Source organism: Tachyglossus aculeatus, chromosome 2 (genome assembly GCF_015852505.1).
Source record: "Tachyglossus aculeatus isolate mTacAcu1 chromosome 2, mTacAcu1.pri, whole genome shotgun sequence".
Lineage (NCBI taxonomy): Eukaryota > Metazoa > Chordata > Mammalia > Monotremata > Tachyglossidae > Tachyglossus > Tachyglossus aculeatus.
The window spans coordinates 145875076-145899411 of NC_052067.1; positions in this window are offsets into that span (position 1 = coordinate 145875076).

Consider the following 24336-nt stretch of genomic DNA (forward strand, 5'->3'; position numbering starts at 1 on the left):
AGGTGGAGAGTTAGAAAGGCTTTTTGCAGGACTGAAAATTTTCTAGACTTCAGCTTTCTGTGTGCTATCTCTGACATTATACATAGTATAATATATATATTATATATGTATATATATACACATATATATCATATATATATGCATATACATTATACACAGTCTTTTAGACTGTGTATTACGCATATATATATATATATATACACACACACACATATATATATACATACATATACATTATACACAGTCTTTTAGACTGTGAGCCCACTGTTGGGTAGGGACTGTCTCTATATGTTGCCAATTTGTACTTCCCAAGCGTTTAGTACAGTGCTCTGCACATAGTAAGCACTCAATAAATACGATTATTGATGATGATTATACATTGTGAGCTCGTTCTGGGCAGAGAATGTGTCTGTTGTTGTACTCTCCCAATCACTCAGCACAGTGCTGTGCACACAGCGTGTACTCATTAAATGTGGCCGAAGGGACGGACGATTGAATCTAGGTGACTTGAGAAACTTAAAAAAAAATACTTTCTGGTAGACGGCTTGAGATTCAGGGTCAAGGCAGCTGTTCTGCACCTTGAGCAACCGAAGTTCATCAACACCTTGCTAATTTAATTCATCAGTGCTTTTTTTTTTTCCAGAAAGGCAATGAACAAGATCTATTTTGCGCTCCTAATTCGATTTTTAGCTCATAAGGCACAAAAATGGGTGATTTGAGGTATATGAATGTTTGTTTCTTTTTTTTTCAGCGAAGGAATCAGCTTGGGTAATGATTTTATTCTTCCATAAAATTCGTTTTGCTTTCTTTCTCCTTTCCCCTGGCAGTGCCGTCCTGTACTTTAACAGAAAGCTTCTGGTTGTAGCGACGCTCTCAATATTTATTACCTTGGCTTCTTTACTGCTTTTATGTCTTTAGGGGGTGAATGTTGTGCCCTGAGATGGTTTTAAAGAAGAAAAAAATTGTAAGAAAATGCTTAGAACAAGTATTTTATCTAAAACTTTCTAGATTCGAGCCAACGTGAACCTGGTTTGTGAGCACGGATCAGTGACTCAACTGTAATTCCCTTTGCCAAAGGGAAAACCTAGCCAATGAGCTTAATTGGTATAAAATCCAAACCCTAAGGGCATCTTTGCTGTTGGATCAAATCCCACCACTTCCTTTCCTATTCTACGCAATTTTTTTTAATGTCTGTTTCCCCATTAGACTGTAAGCTCCTTGAAGGCAGAGATTGTGCCCGCCAGCTGTACTGTATTCTCCTGAGCGCATAGTATTGGGCTCTGTATATAGCAAGCAGTCAAATATTATCGCCTCTAAGCTCCTTCATCATCATCAACGGCATTGAGCGCTTAGTCTGTGCAGAGCACTGTTCTAAATGCTTGGGAGAATACACTACAATAATTATAATAATAATGATGAGGGCTTTTATTAATCAATCAATCAATCGTATTTATTGAGTGCTTACTTTGTGCAGAGCACTGTACTAAGCGCTTGGGAAGTACAAGATGGCAACATATAGAGACAGTCCCTACCCAACAGTGGGCTCACAGTCTAAAAGGGGGAGACAGAGAACAAAACCAAGCATACTAACAAAAATAAAATAAATGCAAAGCACTGTTTTAGAAGCAGTGTGTCTCAGTGGAAAGAGCCCGGGCTTTGGAGTCAGAGGTCATGGGTTCGAATCCCGACTCTGCCACATGTCTGCTGGGTGACCTTGGGCAAGTCACTTCACTTCTCTGAGCCCTCAGTGACCTCATCTGTAAAATGGGGATTAAGACTGTGAGCCCCACGTGGGACAACCTGATCACCTTGTATCCCCCCCAGCGCTTAGAACAGTGCTCTGCACATAGTAAGCGCTTAACAAATGCCATTATTATTATTATTATTATTTTTTTTTTTTTTTAAGCACTGGGGAGGTTACAAGGTGATCAGGTTGTCCCATTGGGGGCTCACAGTCTTAATCCCCATTTGACAGATGAGGGAACTGAGGCCCAGAGAAGTGAAGTGACTTGCCCAAAGTCACACAGCTGACAATTGGCGGAGCTGGGATTCGAACCCGTGACCTCTGACTCCAAAGCCTGGGATCTTTCCACTGCCACGCTGCTACAACACAGTAGACAGACACGTTCCCTGGCAAAATGTAGCCATGTGCTCCCCTCAGGGCAATATAGGGATTTTCTCTAGTTGTTGCCGAATTGTACTTTCCAAGTGCTTAGTACAGTGCTCTGCACACAGTAAGTGTTCAATAAATATGATTGAAGGAATGAATATCAAAAAGGAATCTAATCTCAGCTCCACTACGTATCAGCTGTGTGACTTTGGGCAAGTCACTTCACTTGTCTGGGCCTCAGTTACCTCATCTGGAAAATGGGGATTAAGTCTTTGAGCCCCACGTGGACCAGCCTGATTGCCATGTATCTACCCCAGTGTTTAGAAGAGTGCTTGGCACATAGTAGGAACTTAAAAAATACCATCACTATTATTATATTATTATCACTTTATTGATGAGGAAATTAAAGGTGGAGCAATGCGGAAAGTAGTACCATGGCAAAAGTGACTCCTTGAGGGCAAGAATTGTGTCTACCAGCATGGCTCAGTGGGAAGAGCATGGGTTTTGGAGCCAGAAGTCATGGGTTCGAATCCCGGCTCTGCCACTTGTCAGCTGTGTGACTTTGGGCAAGTCACTTCACTTCTCTGTGCCTCCGTTTCTTCATCCGTAAAATGGGGATTAAGACTGTGAGCCCCCTGTGGGACAATCTGATCACCTTGTAACCTCCCCAGAGCTTAGAACAGTGCTTTGCACATAGTAAGTGCTTAATAAATGCCATTATTATTATTGTTATTATTATTACTAACTCTATTGTAGAGTGTGAGCTCATAGTGGGCAGGGATTGTCACTCTTTATTTTTGTGTTGTATTTTCCCTAGAGTTTAGCAAGGTGCTCTCCACACATTAAGCGGTTAGTACAGTGCTCTGCACACAGTACACCCTCAATGAATATGATTGAATGAATTAAGCACTTAAATACAATTGAAAGCGTGAATGAATGGATATTGTACTCTCCCAAGGCTAAATAATGATAATAATATTAATAATAATAATAATAATAATGGCATTTATTAAGTGCTTACTATGTGCAAAGCACTGTTCTAAGCGCTGGGGAGGTTACAAAGTGAATACAGCCTTATTCCTTATAAGCCTTATAAGCCTTATACAGCCTCATACTGAGCAAATGTTCAGTAAATGCTCTTGATTCATACACTCATTCATTCATTCATTCAATCATATTTATTGAGCGCTTACTGTGTGCAGAGCACTGTACTAAGTGCTTGGGAAGTACAAGTTGGCAACGTATAGAGACGGTCCCTACCCAACAAATACGTAACAGTAGAGAAGCAGCGTTGCTTCGTGGAAACAGCCTGGGCTTTGGAGTCAGAGGACGTGGGTTCTAATCCCAGCTCCGCCACTTGTCTGCTGTGTGACCTTGGGCAAGCCGCTTCATTCACTCAAGCGTTATTTATTGAGCGCTTACTGTGTACAGAGCACTGTACTAAGCGCTTGGAAAGTACAATTTGGCAACCTATAGAGACGGTCCCCACCCAACAACAGGCTCACAGTCTAGAAGGGGGAGACAGACAACAAAACAATTAGGCATCAATAGCATCAAAATTAACAGAATTCTCCGTGCCTCAGTTTCCTCATCTGGAAAATGGGGATTAAGACTGTGAGCCCCATTCATTCATTCATTCAATCGTATTGAGCGCTCACTGTGTGCAGAGCACTGCACTAAGCGCTTGGGAAGCACAAGCTGGCAACATATAGAGACGGTCCCTACCCAACAACAGGCTCACACTCCACCTCCTTCATTTTCTAAGTCTGCAATTTTGTTAAACCAGTTCCTTTTTCTAGACGCGGTAAGGAGAGTACAACAGCACAAGTTTTCCTTAACACCAAGTTTTGCAAAATTGCAATTTTAGGGATGAACCGGTTGTCACGCTAACCATTTCCGAGTTGAATCTGCTCTGGAACTACACGTAATTGTTATATTGTACTCTCCCAGGTGCTTAGTACAGTGCATTGCACACAGTAAGTGCTCAGTAAGTACGACTGAATGAATGAACACAGATCTGCACGTCCATCTTATTAACGGGCTGCATTTCAGGATTTCCCACCAGTTCTGGAATTTCAGGACGGGCTCCAGAATCCAGGAAAACTAATTGTAGGCTGCTAGACTCCTAGACTCCTCCTTATCCCCCCCATCTTACCTCCTTCCCTTCCCCACAGCACCTGTATATATGTATATATGTTTGTACATATTTATTACTCTATTTATTTATTTATTTATTTATCTTGCACATATTTATTCTATTTATTTTATTTTGTTAGTATGTTTGGTTTTGTTCTCTGTCTCCCCCTTCTAGACTGTGAGCCCGCTGTTGGGTAGGGGCCGTCTCTATGAGTTGCCGGCTTGTACTTCCCAAGCGCTTAGTACAGTGCTCTGCACACAGTAAGCGCTCAATAAATACGATTGATTGATTGATTGATAGACTCCCAAGACAGGAAGCAGAAAATTTTAATAGGGGATTGCATTTATTCATGAACGAAAGGACCCAAATGGGATGGCCTGGTGGTGAGAGCACAGGCTTAGGAGTCAGAAGCTGTGGGTTCTAATCCCGGCTCCACCACTTGTTCCTGTGTGACCCTGGGCAAGGCGTTTAACTTCTCTTTACCTCAGTGAGCTCATCTGTAAAATGGGGATTAAGATGTGAGCCCCATGTGGGACAAGCCGATTACCTTGCATCGACCCCAGCGTTTAGAACAGTGGTTGGCACCTCCTTATAGCATGTAAGCCTCGTGTGGGCAGGGATTGTCTCTCTTTATTGCTGAATTGTACTTTCCAAGCGCTTAGTACAGTGCTCTGCACACAGTAAGTGCTCAATAAATACGATTGATTGATTGATTGATTGGAGTCAGAGGTCATGGGTTTAAATCCCAGCTCCGCCACTTGTCAGCTGTGTAACTTTGGGCAAATCACTTCACTTCTCTGTGCCTCAGTTACCTCATCTGTAAAATGGGTATGAAGACTGTGAACCCACCCGTGGGATAACCTGATCACTTTGTAACCTCCCCAGCGCTTAGAACAGTGCTTTGCACATAGTAAGTGCTTAATAAATGCCATCATTATTATTATTATTATCATTATCATTACTAGAAAACAAATTGGGTCTCTCTCCCCCTCTCCCTCTCTTCCCCCTCCCCATCCCCTCCACCTTACATCCTTCCCCTCACCACAACACCTGTATATATGTATATATGTTTGTACAGATTTATTACTCTATTTATTTTATTTGTACATATCTATTCTATTTATTTTATTTTGTTAATATATTTTGTTTTGTTCTCTGTCTCCCCCCTTCTAGACTGTGAGCCCACTGTTGGGTAGGGACCATCTCTATATGTTGCCGACTTGCACTTCCCAAGCGCTTAGTACAGTGCTCTGCACACAGTAAGCGCTCAATAAGTATGATTGAATGAATGAATGAATGATAGACTGTAGAAGAGGAAAGTTCAGTTTGTCAGTGGGTAGGTTGGAAACATCAGTAGTTTTGAAAGTGTTTGGATGTCTGCACTGATGAAGAGCAGAATGGCCTAGTGGAAAGAGCCACGGGGCTGGGAGGCACTGGGTTCCAATCCTGACTCTGTCATTTGTTTGCTGTGTGAACTTGGGCAAGTCACGTAACTTCTTTGTGCTTCAGGGTCCTCATCTGCAAAATCAATCAATCAATCGTATTTATTGAGCGCTTACTGTGTGCAGAGCACTGTACTAAGCGCTTGGGAAGTACAAGCTGGCAACACATAGAGACAGTCCCTACCCAACAGTGGGCTCACAGTCTATAATGGGGAGACAGAGAACAAAACCAAACATACTAACAAAATAAAATAAATAGAATAGATAGGTACAAGTAAAATAAATAAATAAATAGAGTAAAAATGCGTACAAACATATATACATATATACAGGTGCTGTGGGGAAAATGGAGATTCCATCCCTGTTCTCTCATACTTAGACTGTGAGCCCCACGTGGGACAGGGACTGTGTCCAACATGATTACCTTGCATCTATCCCATTACTTATACAATTTTTGACACATGGTAAGCACATAGAAACAGCTTGGCTCAGTGGAAAGAGCCCGGGCTTGGGAGTCAGAGGTCATGTGTTCAAATCCCGGCTCTGCCAATTGTCAGCTGTGTGACTTTGGGCAAGTCACTTCTCTGTGCCTCAGTTACCTCTTCTGTAAAAGGGGGATTAAGACTGCGAGCCCCCCCGTGGGACAACCTGATCACCTTGTAACCTCCCCAGCGCTTAGAACAGTGCTTCACACACAGTAAGCTCTTAATAAATGCCATCATCATCATCATCATCATCATCACTTAACAAACACCATTATTTTGATGATTCCTTTTAGACTGTGAGCCCACTGTTGGGTAGGGACTGTCTCTATATGTTGCCAACTTGTACTTCCCAAGCACTTAGTACAGTGCTCTGCACACAGTAAGCGCTCAATAAATGCGATTGATTGATTGGTTCCAGAAGATATTGAAAGAGGGAAATTTCTCACAAATCCAATCAATACATCAATGGAATTTATTCATTCAATTGTATTTATTGAGTGCTCACTGTGTGCAGAGCACTGCATTAAGCTCTTGGAAAGTGTAATTTGTCAACAGAGATGATCCCTACCCAACAATGGGCTCACAGTCAAGAATGGGCTCAGTATTTACTGAGTGCAGGGCACTTCCAAGCCCTGATTGGGCTTGATGGAATATATCATGTGTGCATTTCCTTCTTTGATACAAATGGAAGGAAAATATCATTTCCAAGGTTATATGTGAGCTCAGTGATAACCACTTACCGTTGGAGAAGAATATTCAGTTCATGTTTTAAATGGCATTCCTGCTCAAGGACATCTTAGAGGAATTTTTTACCAGTAATCGAATGAATGCTTCCTTTCAGGTGAGTCATTCATTAGCGAGTCTTGGATCTACTAAAAGAAATTAATCTAATAAAGCAGGTTTTAGAAAGCTAAGATTTGTAAAGAGCAATATAACTGTATCCCAACAATGCCCTTTATTCTAGGATCTAAGATTTCAACTTTGTAACAGAACTTTAATATCTTAAAAGCCACTTGACATCAGTTCCCATAAAATGAAGGTAATTTATCCTTCAGTTTCAAGGCTCACACAGGGCAAGTGCTTTGCTGTCATTCACTGTGACAGAGGAGCAGCGTGGTTCAGTGGAGAAGAGCACGGGCTTTGGAGTCAGAGGTCATGGGTTCAAATTCTGGCTCTGCCACATGTCTGCTGTGTGACCTTGGGCAAGTCACTTAACTTCTCTGAGCTTCAGTTCCCTCATCTGTAAAATGGGGATTAAGACTATGAGCCCCACATGGGACAACTTGATCACCTTGTATCCCCCCCAGCGCTTAGAACAGTGCTCTGCACATAGTAAGCGCTTAACAAATGCCATCATTATTATTATTATTATTATTCACTGGCTAAATCTGCTTCCATTGCATCAATTTCCACTTTGGCCTCCCTAGCCTTTGATGCCTATGAGAAGGGGAAGTAAGAGGTTAGGAAAACTCAGGGAAGGTGAATTGACTCACTTTCATGGATTTCAATGTGCTCCTTTGAGCCTTTGGGTAAGTCCCTTAACTTCCCTGGGCCTCAGTTTCCTCATCTGTAAAATGGGGATTCGATTCTGGGTCACCCTCCTCATCAACCACCTCACTGATATCCCTCACTCCAGTCCACCCGTCACTCTGCCGCCCTCGTCATTTTTCTGAATCAGCCCTTATCTATCCCACTCCTCAAAAGCCTCCAATGTTTGCCCATCCACCTCTGCATTATACAGAAATGCCTCACTGCTGGTTTTAAGGCACTCAATCGGCTTTCTTCCTCCTGCCAAGCCTTGCTGATTTCTCACTACGATCCGGCCCACACACTGTGTTTCTCTAACATCAACCTCCTTGTACCTTGATCTTGCCCATCCCACCACTGACCATTAGCCCACGTTCTCCCTCGGGCTTGGAACTACCTACCCTTTCACGCCTTACAGTCCACCACTCTCCCCATCTTCAAAACCTTCCTAAAATCACATCTCCTCTAAGAGGCCTTTTCAGATTTCCCTTATCTCCCCATCTTTGCTGTGTCAACTATTCATTCATTCATTCATTCATTCAATTGTATTTATTGAGCGCTTACTGTGTGCAGAGCACTGTACTAAGCTCTTGGGAAGTACAAGTTGGCAACAAATAGAGACGGTCCCTACCCACAGTGGGCTCTATGCACTTGGCTGCGTACCCTTTAATTCATTCATTCATTCATTCATTCAATTGTATTTATTGAGCGCTTACTGTGTGCAGAGTACTGCAGTAAGCGCTTGGGAAGTACAAGTTGGCAACATATAGAGACGGTCCCTACCCAACAGCGGGCTCTATGCACTTGGCTGCAGACCCTTTAATAATAATAATAATAAAATATAGTATTTGTTAAGCACTTACTATGTGCCAAACACTGTTCTAAGCACTGGGGTAGATACATTTTACCTCATTGTACAGATGAGGTAGCTGAGGCACAGAGAAGGTAAGTGGCTTGCCCAAGGTTACACAGCAAACGAGTGGTGGGGCCGGGATTAGAACCCACTTCCTTTGACTCCCAAGTCCGTGCTCTTTCCATTAAGCCACGCTGCTTCTCTAAGCATTTAGATACTTGCTCTATTTTATTCTCTACTATTTCCGCTCTCCCTCATCATTTTTAAAAATTTAATCTCCTTGTAGTCAAGTATCACATCTCCCAACTCTGATGTAGTGTGCTTTTTCAAGTGCTTATTGCAGTGTTCAGCACACAGTAAGCGCTCAAGTACCATAGATTGAAACTTAGATTGTGATCCCCAGTTGCCTCATCTGTAAAATGGAGATTAAGACTGTGAACCCCATGTGGGACAACCTCATTACCTTGTATCCCCCCCCCCCCCAGCGCTTAGAACAGTGCTTGGCACATAGTAAGCGCTTAACAAATACCAACATTATTATTATTATTATTATCCCCAGGTGGGACAAGAACTGTTTCTGAACTGATTTATCTTTAATCTACCCCAGATTCTCTACAGTCTAGACTGTAAGCTCATTGTGAACAGGGAATATGTCCGTTTATTGTTCTCTCCCAAGCACTTAGTACAGTGCTCTACACACAGAAAGCGCTCAATAAATACGATTGAATGAATGAATGCAGTCCTCGGCTCATAGGAAGTGCTGAAAAAATGCTACCAGTTACAATAATGATGATCACTGGTCTTACACTTGACATGATCTGAGAAGGTGACTATCTTTTGCTTTCCTATTCTTCAGCATATTCTTCTTCTGCTTTTCTGTTTTTTGATGTGAAGGTTTTACTTTGCCTTTTCTTTTCCCTGAGCTTTTCTCTTTGGTTTTAATAGTGCAGTTGGAGAGGAGCAATCTTCTGTTCATGTCAGTTTAAGGCCTTACTGAAGCAGGGTCTCTCTATTCTGTGGTTTTGCAAAGCTCTGGTGCCGATACACAATAATCAGATTAGACACAGTCCTTGTCCTTAGTCGGATTACAAACTAAACAGGAGGGAGAAGAGATGGTTTATCCCCATTTTGCAGATTAGGAAACTAAGGCCCAGAGAGGTTGTTACTTGATCAGGGTCATAGAGTGGTCAAGTGACAGAGCTGGAACTAGAACAAGAGTATAATAATAATAATGGTACTAGTTAAGCACTAATAATAATAATAATAATGGCATTTGTTAAGTGCTTACTATGTGCAAAGCACTGTTCTAAGTGCTGGGGAAGATACAAGGTGATCAGGTTGTCCCACGTGGGGCGCTCAGTCTTCATCCCCATTTTACAGATGAGGGAACTGAGGCACAGAGCAGTTAAGTGACTTGCCCCGAAGTCACACAGCTGACAAGTGGTAGAGCCGGGATTAGAACCCAAGACCTCTGACTCCCAAGCCCGGGCTCCATCCACAAAGTATCTGACCTTTAGACTGTAAACTCATTGTGGGCAGGGAGTGTGTGTCTACCAACTCTGTTGTATTGTGCTCTCTCAAGCGATTAGTACAGTGTTCTGCACACAGGAAGTGCTCAGTAAATACCACTGATTGATTAATTGATGAAACATGTCTATCAATTCTGTTTTTGTGTACTCTCCCAAGCCCTTAGTGTGGTGCTTTGTACATGATAAGTGCTCTAAATATCATTGATTGATTAATGTATCGACCCTCAGATCTGTGTACTTTCCACTAGGCTACACTATTTCTCGAGTAATTTCTAGGATGTTTGCATTCATTCAATTCATTCAGTCACATTTATTGAGCGCTTGCTGTGTGCAGAGCACTGTACTAAGCGCTTGGGAAGTACAAGTCAGCAACATATAGGGACAGTCCCTACCCAACAACAGGCTTACAGTCTAGAAGGGAGAGACAGACAACAAAACATTTACGAGAGCGCTCAGTAAATAGGACAATTTGACGGATTTATGAAAGCGTTCAGTAAATAGGCTAATTTTAGGGATTTACAAGACCGCTCAGTAAATAGGCAGACTTAAAAAAGTTACAAAAGTGCTCAGTCATTACGGTTTTAGGGATTTACGAGCACCCAGTAAATAGGACTATTTGACAGATTCCCGAAAGTGGTCAGTAAACAGGAGGATCTTACGGATTTAGGAGCGCTCAGTAAACAGCCGATTTTACAGATTTACAAAAGCGCTCAGGAAATAGGCTGATTTTAAGGAGTTCAGTCATGACGATTTCTCAGCGCTTACAAGAATGCTCAGCACCTAGTAAGCGTTTAGCAAATACCACCGTTGACAAATTGCGGAAAGCGCTCAGTAAATAGGAGGATCTGACGGATTTACGAGCGCTCAGTAAATAAGAGGATCTGACGGATTTAGGGACACTCGGTAAATAGGCTGATGTGATGGATTTCCGAGCACGCTCAGTAAATGGACTGATTTTAAGGAGTTACAAAAGCACTCAGCAAGAGATCATGGGTTCTAATCCTGCTTCGGGGGTGTGGGGAGAAGGGGAGTGAGGTTAAGGTTATCGAGGTGGGGGGGAAGCCCGCTGCCCCGGTTCTCCGCCCTTTCTTTATCAAGGTCCATGTTCCTTTCTTTTTTTGTATTCTGCTACCTTATTCATTCAATCGCATTTATTGAGCACTTACTGTGTGCAGAGCACTGTACCAAGCGCTTGGGAAGTACAAGTTGTACCTTATCCCATAAGCATGAACTGCAGCATGGCATAGTAGATAGAGCCCAGGCCTGGGAGTTGGAAGGTCATGGGTTCTAATCCTGCTCCGCCACTTTCATTCAATCATATTTATTGAGTACTTAGTGTGTGCAGAGCACTGTACTAAGCGCTTGGGAAGTCCAAGTAGGCAACAATTAGAGACTGTCCCTACCCAACAACGGGCTCGCAGTCTAGAAGGGGGGAGACAGACAACCAAACAAAACACGGAGACAGGTGTCCAAATCGTCAGAACAAATAGAATTATAGCTGTATGTGTGACCTTGAGCAAGTCACTTCACTTCTCTGGGCCTCAGTTCCCTCATCTGCAAAATGGGGATTGAGACTGTTAGCCCCATGTGGGACAGGTACCGTGTCCAACCTGATTAGCTTGTACCTACCCCAGTGCTTAGAACGGTGCTTGGCACACAGTAAGCATTTAACAAATACCCTAATTTTTTAACAAATACCATAATTATTGCTAATTATCATTATTCAGATTCTCAATCAATTCTGCTGTTGCTGAGACGGACGATGAGTTTTTGCTAGTCTCAGAGAGTTTGTCTGGGAACCACGCTCATCGATAAGGCAACAAACTCCATTATGATATAAACACAGGAGGAAAATGGATTTCCATTAAGAGACAAGGCCATTCTAAAACATAACGGATAGTTCCTTTCTGAACATTTGTAATTTTTTAAATCCCCAAAGATAATCTAATTTCTTTAAACCTTTTAAGGCACAGAACATTTCTGCATTTCCACCTCAACCTAAAAAAGCAGGAAGTGAGGAATTCAGTTTTTCTTCAAAACCCTTAAAATCGTGGATGTTAATTCAGGTTATGGAGCCATATTTAAGTTGATTTTGAGGCAGTGAAACATTTCTCAAATTGCAATCTAATTTCCTTTTGACCAGATACCTGCTGCATGAGTGGATAGGCCCACAATGATTCTCTTGATGCTTAAATTGAAAAAGTCCCAACAGGTGGTTTCACAGTGATTTGTGCAGAAGACTGTCGCCATGAGGGCATTGTTTTCCAATTAAACCTTATTTATGTTGAAATGGGCTTTTCCCTCTTTATTGCTTAACTACCTCACTGGGACCCAATGTGATCTAGTGTTACAGCACAGATTTGGGAGTCAGAAGGATTTGAGTTCTGATCCCACCTCTTCCTCTTCTCTTTAGACTGTGAGCCCACTGTTGGGTAGGGACTGTCTCTATATGTTGCCAAATTGTACTTCCCAAGCGCTTAGTACAGTGCTCTGCACATTGTAAGCGCTCAATAAATACGATTGATGATGATGATGATGATGCAGTGTGACCTTGGGCAAGTCACTTCAATTCTCTGGGCCTCAGATACCTCATCTGTAAAATGAGCATTAAGACTGTGAGCCCATGTGGGATCAAGTGTTTAGTCCAGTGCTCTGCACACAGTAAGCGCTCAATAAATACGATTGAATGAATTTGGACTGGGTCCAACTTGATTAACTTGTGTCCTCCCAAGTGTTTAGGACAGTGCCTGGAACATTGTAAGTGCTTAACAAATACCACACAAAAAAAGAATCCACTCCAGCTCCCTTGGGACCAAGAACTCAAACATGACAATACAACAAGAGAGAAGCAGTGTGGCTCGGTGGAAAGACCACGGGCTTGGGAGTCAGAGGTCATGAGTTCTAATCCCGGCTCTGCCACTTGTCAGCTGGGTGACTTTGGGCAAGTCACTTCACTTCTCTGGGCCTCAGTTACCTCATCTGTAAAATGAGGATGAAGACTGTGAGTCCCCCGTGGGACAACCCGATCACCTTGTATCCTCCCCAGTGCTTAGAACAGTGCTTTGCACATAGTAAGCGCTTAACAAATGCCATCATTAATTAATTAACAAGGGAGAGATTTGGAGTGTGTCTACAATATAGCTGGAGCCTTTGTTGTGCTCTGCACACAGTAAGCGCTCAATAAATATGATTGAATGAATGATAATAACAATAATAATAATTATGGTGTTTATTAAGTGCCCACTATGCATCAATCAATCGATCATATTTATTGAGCGCTTACTGTGTGCAGAGCATTGTACTAAGCGCTTGGGAAGTACAAGTTGGCAACATATAGAGACAGTCCCTACTCAACAGTGGGCTCACAGTCTAAAAGGTACTGTACTAAGCACTGGGGTGGATACATGGTAATCAGGTTTGCCACAGTCCCTGTGGGGTTCACAGTCTCAACCCCCATTTTAAAGATAATAATAATAATAGTAATAATGATGATGGCATTTATTAAGCACTTACTATGTGCAAAACACTGTTCTAAGCTCTGGGGCAGTTACAAGGTGATCAAGTTGTCCCTGGGGGGGTTCACAGTCTTAATCCCCATTTTACAGACGAGGTCACTGAGGCTCCGAGAAGTGAAGTGACTTGCCCAAGGTCACACAGTACACAAGTGGCAGAGCTGGGGTTAGAACCCATGACCTTCTGACGCCCGGCCACTGTCCACCATGCCATACTGTTTTCAATCACACATGCTGCCTGTAGGAGAATTTCACAGGTTGCTTTTTCAAATACCAAATACATTCATTCATTCAATCATATTTATTGAGCACTTACTGTGTGCAGAGCACTGTACTAAGCGCTTGGGAAGTCCAAGTTGGCAACATCTAGAGACGGTCCCTACCCAACAGTGGGCTCACAGTCTAGAAGGGGGAGACAGACAACAAGACAAAACGTATTAACAAAATAAAATAAATAGAATAAATATGTACAAATAAAATAAATAGAGTAATAAATACGTACAAACATATATACATATATACAGGTGCTGTGGGGATGGAAGGAGGTAAGACCAGGGGGTTGGGGAGGGGGAGGAAATACACACACACCCACCCAGCTAGAGACAGTCTTAACAGCAAAACAAGAAATGAATTGAACTACTAGTGATCCAATCTGAGACCTGAAGTGAGTCATTCATTTATTCAACTGTATTTATTGAGTGCTTACAGTGAGGAAAGCACTGTACCAAGTGCTTATTATTATTTTTAATGCCATCAGGTGGTTTTTAATTCATAACGACTCCATGGATTTTACTTTCTCCAGAACGCGCTGTCCTCTCCCATAATCTGTAAGCTTTCTAACGGTTCTTCCGTTATCGTTGTTATGGTCTCTATCCCTCTAGCTGCTGGTCTGCCTCTTTTTTGTTTTCCCTGGATTAGGCGCTTAGTACAGTGCTCTGCACACAGTAAGCGCTCAGTAAATACGATTGAATGAATTCCTAGCATCAGTGTCGTCTCCAGAGAATTAGTCCTCCTGATGATGTGTCCAAAATATGCTAATCTAAATTGAGTTATTTGGCCTTCCAAAGACCACTTTGGCTTAATTTGCTCCCAAATCCATTTGTTTTTGATTTTTGGGGAGACCACGGCATTCGCAAAAGCCTTCTCCAACCCCACATTTCAAAAGAATCGATGTTCTTCCTATCTTCTTTTTTCAGTGTCCAGCTTTCAGATCCATACCTTGTCAAGCGCATGGTAGAGTACAATATAATAATAAACAGACACATTCCTTGCCACAGTGAGCTTTCAGTCTAGAGGGGGGAGATACAAATTCATATAAATAAATGAATATATTGTAGATATAATAATAATAATGGCATTTATTAAGCACTTACTCTGTGCAAAGCACTGTTCTAAGCACTGGGGAGGTTACAAGGTGATCAGGTTGTCTCACGGGGGGGTTCACAATCTTAATCCCCATTTTACAGATGAGGTAACTGAGACCCAGAGAAGTGAAGTGACTTGCCCAAAGTCACACAGCTGACAATTGGCAGAGCTGGGATTTGAACCCATGAACTCTGACTCCAAAGCCCGGGCTCTTTCCACTGGGCCATGCTGCTTTTCTATGTACATACATGCTGTGGGGCCGGGAGGGGGGATGAATAAAGGGAGAAAGTCAGAATGACACAGAAGGGAGTTGAAGAAAAGGAAAGGAGGGCTTAATCAGGGAAGTCCTCTTGGAGGAGATGCGCTTTCGATAGGGCTTTGAGGTGAGGGAGAGAATTTGTCTGTCGGATATGAGAAAGGGAGAGTATTTCAGGCCAGAAACAGGACCCGGTTGAGAGTTTTGTGGCAAGATAGAGGAGATGGAGGTACAGTGAAAAGGTTAGAATCAGAGGAGCTAAATGTGCAGTCTTTGTTTCAGTAGGATAGGAGTTAGGTGGTAGAAAGTCAATCAGGAAGCTTTGGTCTAAAAAGATGTCTTCCAGTAGGCAGGTAACAATTGTGCTTTTTGTTAAGTGCTTACTATGTTGATGTTGATTAAAACTGTGAGCCCCATGTGGGACAACCTGATTCATTCATTCAATCATATTTATTGAGTGCTTACTGTGTGCAGAGCACTGTACTAAGTGCTTGGGAAGTACAAGTTGGCAACGCATAGAGACGGTCCCTACCCAACAACGGGCTCACAGTCTAGAAGGGGGAGATGTGCCAAGCACTGTGTGCCAAGCGCTGCACTAAACACTGGGGTAGATACAAGATCATCAGGTCCCACATGTGGCTCATAATCCAAGTAGGAGGGAGAACAGGGATTGAATCCCTATTTAGCAGATGAGGGAATTGAGGCAAAGATAAGTTAAGTGACTTGTCCAAGGTCACCCAGCAGGTAGGTGGCCAAGTAGAAATATAAGCCCATGTCATTTGACTCTCAGGCCTGTGCTCTTTCCACCAGGCCACGCTGCTTCTCAAATGTTTATAAATAAAGATGGACGTGTTTAGGAAGGAATGGACTACAACGTTTTAAAAGACAAATTTGGACACTTTGTTCACTGTAAGCCTTCGGTAAATACAATTGAGTGAATGAATGAATGACTCATTGCAGGGCTCCGATCGCTCACTGGTTGTCCAAATCGTTCCTTGTTTTGCCTTTAAAATTCTTTCTAGCTGGGTGGGTGGGTGTTTGGTGCTTGAAAAGACATTGCTCTCCATTGCATGTGATTTTTTGATTCTCTACAGAAATGGATGCAGATGTGTCAATGCCTGCTTAGTCAAAAAGCAAAAAAAATAATAATAATAGTCACGGTAGTTGTTAAGTCCTTACTAAGTGTAGAGCACTGGGGTAGATAATAATAATAATTCCATATTTCACTCATTCAATCGTATTTATTGAGTGCTTACTGTGTGCAGAGCACTGTACTAAGTGCTTGGGAAGTCGGCAACGTATAGAGATGGTCCCTACCCAACAGTGGGCTCACAGTCTAGAAGGGGGAGACAGACAACAACACAAAACATGTAGATAGGTGTCAAGAGCATCAAAATAAATATAATTATAGCTATCAATCTACACATCATTAATAAAATAGATAAAATAAATACAATTTACAGCTATCTACACATCATTAATAAAATAGATAGCAAGCTGTCTACACATCATTAATAAAATAGAGTAATAAATATGTACAAATGAACTAGAGTAATAAATATGTACAAATATACACAAGTGCTGGGGGGAGGGGAAGGAGGTAGGGAGTGACGAGGAGGAGAGGAAAAAGGGGGGGCTCAGTCTGGGAAGGCCTCCTGGAGGAGGTGACTTCTCAGTAGGGCTTTGAAGGGAGGAAGAGAGCTGGTTTGGCAGGTGTGTGGAGGGAGCGCATTCCAGGCCCGGGGGAGGACGTGGGCCGGGGGTCGATGGCGGGACAGGCGAGAGCGAGGCCCGGTGAGGAGATTAGAGGCGGAGGAGCGGAGGGTGCGGGCTGGGCTGGAGAAGGAGAGAAGGGAGGTGAGGTAGGAGGGGGCGAGGGGATGGACAGCCTTGAAGCCAAGAGTGAGGAGTTTTTGCTTGATTTGTAGGTTGACAGGCAACCACTGGAGATTTTTGAGGAGGAGAGTGACATGCCCAGAGAGTTTCTGAACAAAGGTAATCTGGGCAGCAGAGTGAAGTATAGACTGAATCAGGGAGAGACAGGAGGATGGGAGATCAGAAAGGAGGCCGATGCAGTAATCCAGTCGGGATAGGATGACAGACTGAACCAACAAGGTAGTGGTTTGGATGGAGATGAAAGCGTGGATCTTGGCGATGTTGTGGAGGTGAGACAGGCAGGTTTTTGGTGATGGATTGGATGTGTGGGGTGAATGAGAGAGCCAAGTCAAGGATGACACCAAGGTTGCGGGCTTGTGAGATGGGAAGGATGGTAGTGCCGTCAACAGAGATGGGAAAGTCAGGGAGAGGGCAGGGTTTGGGAGGGAAGATAAGGGGTTCAGTCTTGGACATATTGAGTGTTAGATGGTGGGCGGACATCCAGATGGAGATGTCTTGAAGGCAGGAGGAGATGCGAGCCTGGAGGGAGGGGGAGAGAACAGGGGCAGAGATGTAGATTTGGGTGTCATCAGCATAGAGATGATAGTTGAAGCCGTGGGAGCCAATGAGTTCACCAAGGGAGTGAGTGTAGATAGAAAACAGAAGGGGACCAAGAACTGACCCTTGAGGAACCCCTACAGTAAGGGGATGGGCAGGGGAGGAGAAGCCTGGGAGGAGGAGCCCGTGGAGGAGACTGAACAGCTAGAGAGATAAAAGAACCAGAGGAGAAAAGGAGGAGGAGGAGAAGAGGAGAACTGACTCAAGAAAATTTGACTCAGTAAGCACTTAACGACTGCTAAACATTATTATTGTTATTATTATTTGAAAGCTATTGTGGATACTAATATGTTCTTAGAAATAGTAAAAGACAAGAAGAAAATCCGATTTAAAAATTATTTTACAGATGATAGAAAGGACTGTGAGCTCACTGTTGGGTAGGGACTGTCTCTATATGTTGCCAATTTGTACTTCCCAAGCGCTTAGTACAGTGCTCTGCACACAGTAAGCGCTCAATAAATACGATTGGTGATGAGTCAATAATTTGCATCAAGATACACCAAATATAGAGTAGTGCTTTGGGTATTAAAGCATTGTTTCTGGAAAATGCATCCAAGCTAGTATGGAACATTTTTATCACTTGCAAGCCGTCATTTCAATCACTGAGGATTATGGCATCGATAAAGATTTCGAGTTAAAGCAAGAAAGATAGCTCTTCAGAATTTTATTGTTTGTTCACAAATCCATTCCTGCAAAGCAGGCAGCTTATAACTGTGAAAGTGGAATGAAAGAATCATAAGACAAAAAAAAGGTCGACTTCCATCGTGTCACCTCAGTTATGAGCATGTTTCAACCCAAATAGGTGTGAACCTGATCTAAAGCTTCTGCAGCTTCTTTTTGTTCTTATTTCAGTGTTAAAAGCCTTCCCTTTTAGGACATACTTCCTAAAATCTCACTGAAAAATTTCACGCTGCTGCTTTAAGCAAAATCCTCTTGTTTCATCCTTAGTGACACTGGAGAACAGCTGGTTACCATCCATTCAGTTTTATTAAGTGTTTACTGTGCACAGAGCATTGTACTAAGCGCTTGAGAAAGTACAATACAGCAATAAAGAGTGGCAATCCCTGCCCAAGTGAGCTCCCTGTCTAGAGGGGGGAAGGCAGACATCCCTTGCAAATAGAGAAGCAACGTGGCTCAATGGAAAGAGCATGAGCTTTGGAGTCAGAGGTCATGGGTTCAAATCCTGGCTTTGCCAATTGTCAGCTGTGTGACTTTGGGCAAGTCACTTCACTTCTCTGGGCCTCAGTTCCCTCATCTGTAAAATGGGGATTAAGACCGTGAGCCCCCTGTGGGACAACCTGATCACCTTGTAACCTCCCCAGCGCTTAGAACAGTGCTTTGCACATAGTAAATGCTTAATAAATTCCATTATTATTATTATATAATTGAGATGGTTATCAAATGACCTCACAATATCCTGTCTTTCAGGCTGAATGATTTTCTGCCTTTTATTTTTCCTAGTTAGTTCATTCATTCATTCATTCAATTGTATTTATTGAGCACTTACTGTGTGCAAAGCACTGTACTAAGTGCTTGGAAAGTACCAGTTGACAACAAATAGAGACAGTCCCTACCCAACAGTGGGATCACAGTCTAGAAGGGGGAGACAGAGAACAAAACCAAACATACTAACAAAATAAAATAAATAGATATGTACAAGTAAAATAAATAAATGAACAAATAGAGTAATAAATATGTACAAACATATATACATATATACAGGTGCTGTGGGGAGGGGAAGGAGGTAAGGCGGGGGGGGATGGAGAGGGGGAGGAGGGGAAGAGGAAGGAGGGGGCTCAGTCTAGGAAAGCCTCCTGGAGGAGGTGAGCTCTCAGTAGGGCCTTGAAGGGAGGAAGAGAGCTAGTCCTAGCCTTTAATTAACCTTTGTTTTTCTCCTCTGAACTCTTTCCAGATTCTCCCCATCACTCTTTGGTTGTAGAAACCATAACTGAGCATGGATGTAAGCAGCTTAACAATAATAAGGATAATGATATTAATGAAAATAATAATAATTGTGGTATTTAAGTGCTTCTTATGTGCCAAGCATTGAATTTAAGCACTGGGATGGATAAAAGCAAACAAGGTTTAATCAATCAATCAATCGTATTTATTGAGGGCTTACTAGTTATCGTCCCATATCCCTCCTACCATTCCTTTCCAAACTCCTTGAACGAGTTGTCTACACGTGCTGCCTAGAATTCCTCAACAACAACTCTCTCCTCAACCCCCTCCAGTCTGGCTTCCGTCCCCTTCATTCCACGGAAACTGCCCTCTCAAAGGTCACCAATGACCTCCTGCTTGCCAAATCCAACGGCTCATATTCTGTCCTAATCCTCCTCGACCTCTCAGCTGCCTTTGACACTGTGGACCACCCCCTTCTCCTCAACACGCTATCTGACCTTGGCTTCACAGACTCCGTCCTCTCCTGGTTCTCCTCTTATCTCTCCGATCGTTCTTTCTCAGTCTCTTTTGCAGGCTCCTCCTCCCCCTCCCATCCTCTTACTGTGGGGGTTCCCCAAGGTTCAGTGCTTGGTCCCCTTCTGTTCTCAATCTACACTCACTCCCTTGGTGACCTCATTCGCTCCCACGGCTTCAACTATCATCTCTACGCTGATGACACCCAGATCTACATCTCTGCCCCTGCTCTCTCCCCCTCCCTCCAGGCTCGCATCTCCTCCTGCCTTCAGGACATCTCCATCTGGATGTCCGCCCGCCACCTAAAGCTCAACATGTCGAAGACTGAGCTCCTTGTCTTCCCTCCCAAACCTTGTCCTCTCCCTGACTTTCCCATCTCTGTTGACGGCACTACCATCCTTCCCGTCTCACAAGCCCGCAACCTTGGTGTCATCCTCGACTCCGCTCTCTCATTCACCCCTCACATCCAAGCCGTCACCAAAACCTGCCGGTCTCAGGCCAAGATCCGCCCTTTCCTCTCCATCCAAACTGCTACCCTGCTCATTCAAGCTGTCATCCTATCCCGTCTGGACTACTGCACCAGCCTTCTCTCTGATCTCCCATCCTCGTGTCTCTCTCCACTTCAATCCATACTTCATGCCGCTGCCCGGATCGTCTTTATGCAGAAACTCTCTGGGCATGTTACTCCCCTCCTCAAAAACCTCCAATGGCTACCGATCAATCTGCGCATCAAGCAGAAACTCCTCACCCTGGGCTTCAAGGCTGTCCACCACCTCGCCCCCTCCTACCTCACCTCCCTTCTCTCCTTCTCCTGCCCAGCCTGCACCCTCCGCTCCTCCACCGCTAATCTCCTCACTGTACCTCGTTCTCGCCTGTCCCGCCGTCGACCCCCGGCCCACGTCCTCCCCCGGGCCTGGAATGCCCCCAATCCCTCTGCCCATCCGCCAAGCTAGCTCTCTTCCTCCCTTCAAGGCCCTGCTGAGAGCTCACCTCCTCCAGGAGGCCTTCCCAGACTGAGCCCCTTCCCTCCTCTACCCCTCGTCCCCCCTCCATCCCCCCATCTTACCTCCCTCCCTTCCCCACAACACCTGTATATATGTATATATGGTTGTACATATTTATTACTCTGTTTATTTATTTATTTATTTATTTTACTTGTACATTTCTATCCTATTTATTTTATTTTGTTGGTATGTTTGGTTCTGTTCTCTGTCTCCCCCTTTTAGACTGTGAGCCCACTGTTAGGTAGGGACTGTCTCTATGTGTTGCCAATTTGTACTTCCCAAGCGCTTAGTACAGTGCTCTGCACATAGTAAGCGCTCAATAAATATGATTGATTGATTGATTGATTGATTACTGTGTGCAGTAAGAACTTACTATGTTCCAGGCACTGATCTGAGCTCTGAGGTAGATAAAAAGTCAGGTTGGACACAGACTATCTCACATGGGGCTCACAGTCTTAATCCCCATTTTACAGATGAGGTAACTGAGGCACAGAGAAGTGAAGTGACTTGTCCAAGGTCATAAAGCAGACAGGTGGTGCAACGAGGATTAGAACCCAGGTCCTTCTGATTCTCAGGTCAATGGAGGACAGCAGTAGCAATAGCTCTTTTGTGCAAAGCTTTTATTTATGCCTACCAGGAGTTGTTTTTTTCCAGTGTCATTTATTAAGCACTCATTATGTGCCAGGCACTGTACTAAGCATGAGACTAGGTACAAGCTAGTTAGATTGGACAGTCTTCTAGACTGTAAACCCACTGTGGGCTGAATTGTACTTTCCAAGTGCTTAGTACAGTGCTCTGTACAGAGTAAGTGCTTAATAAAAAATGATGGTGTTTGTTAAGTGCTTACTATGTGCAAAGCACTGTTCTAAGTGCTGGGGGGATACAAAGCAATCAAGTTGTCCCATGTGGGGCTCACAATCTTAATCCCCATTTTACAGTTGAGGTAACTGAGGCCCAGAAAAGTGAAGTGACTTGCCCAAAGTCACACAGCTGACAATTGGTGGAGCCGGGATTTGAACCAATGACCTCTGACTCCAAAGCCCGGGCTCTTTCCATTAAGCCACGCTGCTTCTCCATCATTATTATTATAAATACAATTGAATGATTGAATGAAATGACACAGTCCATGTCCCACATGGGGCTCACAGTCTTAATCCCCATTTTACAGATGAGGGAACTGAGACACAGAGAAGTGAAGTGAAATGAAGTGAAGGACTGGGGTAAATACAAGGTCATTGGGTTGGACATGTCCCACATGGGGGTTCCCAGGCTTAATTCCCATTTTATATACTTCAGTTTGCTGCCCAGATCATCTTTGTGCAGAAACACTCTGGCATGTTACTTCCCTCCTCAAAAATCTCCTACGCATCAGGCAAAAACTCCTCACTCTCGGCTTCAAGACTGTCCATCACCTCACCCCCTCCTACCTCATTTCCCTTCTTTCTTTCTCCAGCCCAGCCCGCACCCTCCGCTCCTCTGCCACTGCTAATCTCCTCACTGGGCCTCATTTTTGCCCTTCCCACCATCGACCCCTGACTCCCGTCCTCCCCCTGGCCCAGAATGTCCTCCCTCCACACATCCGCCAAACTAGCTCTCTTCCTCTCTTCAAAGCCCTACTGAGAGCTCACCTCCTCCAGGAGGCCTTCCCACACTGAGCCCCCTCCTTCCTCTCCCCCTCCATATCCCCCCCCGCTTTACCTCTTTCCCCTCCCCGCAGCAGCGGTATATATGTTTGTACAGATTTATTACTCTATTTTACTTGTCCGTATTTACTATTCTATTTATTTTGTTAATGACGTGCATCTAGCTTTACTTCTACTTATTCTGATGACTTGACACCTGTCCACATGTTTTGTTTTGTTGCCTATCTCCCCCTTTTAGACTGTGAGCCCATTGTTGGGTAGGGACCGTCTCTATATGTTACCAACTTGTTCTTCCCAAGTGCTTAGTACAGTGCTCTGCACACAGTAAGCACTCAATAAATACAATTGAATGAATGAATGAAATAGTTGAGAGAACTGAGGCCCAGAGAAATGGAGTGACTTGCCCAAGGTCACCCGGCAGACAGGTGGCAGAGCTGGGATTTGAACCCTGGTCCTTCTGACTCCCGAAAGCCCTGATTTTAATGTCATGCAGCTGGGAAGCATTTAAGCCAGAGAGAATGATTTCCACTGCCATTTGTGGACATTTCTCTGACAATAACCAATGTCAAGCCTCACACCCAACATCCCACAGCACCTATGAACACTAGAAAGGAGCATTAGGAAGCAGAGTGGCCTAGTGGATAATAATAATATTAATAATAATAATAATAATGGCATTTATTAAATGCTTACTATGTGCAAAGCACTGTTCTAAGCTCTGGGGAGGTTACAAGGTGATCAGGTTGTCCCCCGGGGGGCTCACAGTCTTCATCCCCATTTTCCAGATGAGGTAACTGAGGCTCAGAGAAGTGAAGTGACTTGCCCAAAGTCACACAGCCAAGTGGCAGAGCAGGGATTTGAACCCATGATCTCCGATTCCAAAGCTCGGGCTCTTTCCACTGTGCCACACTGCTTCTCATAGAGCCCAGATAGAGCCCGGGCCTGAGAGTCAAAGGACATGGGTTCTAATTCCAGCTCCACCACTTGTCAGCTGTGTGACCTTGGCCAAGTCGCTTCACTTCTCTGGGCTTCAGTGACCTCATCTGTAAAATGGGGATTAAGGCTGCGGATCCCACTTGGGACATGGACTGTGTCCACCCTGATGACCTTGTAGCTACCCAAGCACTTAGAACAGCGCTTGGCACATAGTAAGCACTTAACAAATACCATGACTATTATTATAATTAGAAAACTGCAGTGGACAGCCTGAATTGGCAATTAGCAATTAACGCTTCGGAGTCAGAAGGAACTGGGTTCTAATCCTGGCTCTGCCACTTGTCAGTTGGGTGACTTTGGGAGAGACATTTCTCAGTGCTTCAGTCACCTCATCTGTAAAATGGGGATTAAAAGTGTGAGCCCCATGTGGGGCAAACTGATAACCTTGTTTCTTTCCCAGCACTTACAACAGTGCTTGGCATTTAGTAAGCACTTAACAAATACTGTTATTATTATTATTATTATTATTGTTTTCTCCTTGACCTTGGGCAAGTCACACTTCACATCTCTGGGCCTCAGTTACCTCATCTGTAAAATGAGGATTAAGATGGCAAGCCCTATGTGGAACA